At 47.0% G+C, this 1,360-nt stretch overlaps 1 protein-coding gene across 1 annotated transcript in view; it reads left to right on the top strand.

The window, feature by feature from the left end:
- tm9sf3 (transmembrane 9 superfamily member 3) overlaps positions 1–1,360 on the top strand; it is a 22,270-nt gene that overhangs the window by 11,437 nt on the left and 9,473 nt on the right. The window lies entirely within an intron of this gene.

The raw sequence follows: 1,360 nt of genomic DNA, 5'->3' as shown, positions 1-1,360 counted from the left end.
AGTAAACAAGAAGAAGCGAAGCAGCGTAGCCGGGTGTAGCAGAAAAAAATCAATTGTTGTGGAGAATTGTGTCGGAATGGTGAGTGGGAAAGAACAAGAGTTGGAAGACGCGCCAGCAGCACTTTATAGGTCTGCTGTATGGGAGCACTTTGCATTCAAGCTGCGTTCACACCGGACATGGATGCGAGTTTACATGCAAAGTCAATGGTTGACGCGCGTCAAGGCGCAGCAAAAGGTCCCGCAGCACGTTTTGAGCAGCAGGCGCGAGCAGCTGAAGCAGCGCGTCGGGAGCGTTTAAGCATTTGACATGCGTAACGCGCCGCAAACGCGTTGCTGCTCAAGATGGGAAAAATTGAACTTTTGCTGCTCGACGCGCCGCATCAATCAATCAGAGAAGCTGATCTGGGAGCTGGCAGGGAGACAGACACATCGCTGATGACACATAGCTCTATGATCACTCCTCTGAAACAGTTTATCAACGCCTAAATTAACTTAAAATGCTGAAACCTGCCGACAAAGCGTGTTCGCTTTATTATCCTGGTGCCTGAAGGATTATTTAGATGAAAAACACCTTCCAGCCGCTGCAGCAAACCGCGAGGAGGCGACCCGGCCAGAGGCTGCTGTTGAATGGGATTCCTACTGACAGCGCACCGCTGGTATGTTGGGGTCTAAGCTGCTCCGACAGAAATAATATTGGAGGGCAGGATGGTAATCTGGTTGAACTGACTGCAATGATTAAGTTTTCAGGTGGATTTTCTCACTTAAAAACATATTAAAACTACTTTATTCCCACTGATCGCAGCAAATATAGCTGCAAGGCAAAGAAAGGATAGTGAAGCTCCGCCCAACGCGCGTCAGACACACTTTTTCACCGTGCAGCCAGAGCAGCAAAGCTGCTTCAGCCGCACGTCAGAACTAACTGGTACAAGCAGCAAAAATGAAGCAGCAGACGCGATTTTGCTGCTCCCTCTGCGTCCGGTGTGAATGTAGCATTAGAGTGACCTATGATGACAGTGGGAAGAAAGTTGTGGATAAAAGTGTAACATTGTGCAACACGTTTTGTTTATGCTAACAGCAACATGACCCAACATGTCAGGCTAACAATCAACATATACCGAACAGAAAACCGTGACCACGAAACCGTGAACCGAACCGAACCGTGGGTTTTGTAAACCGTTCCACCCCTAGATCAGATTGATTTGATTATTTCTGTAGAGAACTTGGATCAATTTTTCTCCTAAAGTGCTTGTCTGTGTATATCAGCTGATTAGAATCGGACCCTGTCCCTTAATTAAAAGATTTTAGAAATCAAATCATTTTAAGTGAAGATGTGAGGTCAGAGTGGGTGAGCAGAGGGAGG

The sequence above is a fragment of the Cyprinodon variegatus genome, unplaced genomic scaffold (assembly GCF_000732505.1).
Source record: "Cyprinodon variegatus isolate N-32 unplaced genomic scaffold, C_variegatus-1.0 Scaffold11, whole genome shotgun sequence".
NCBI lineage: Eukaryota > Metazoa > Chordata > Actinopteri > Cyprinodontiformes > Cyprinodontidae > Cyprinodon > Cyprinodon variegatus.
The sequence above is the reverse complement of the archived record's forward strand: the minus strand, read 5'-3'. Positions and strand labels throughout refer to the sequence as shown.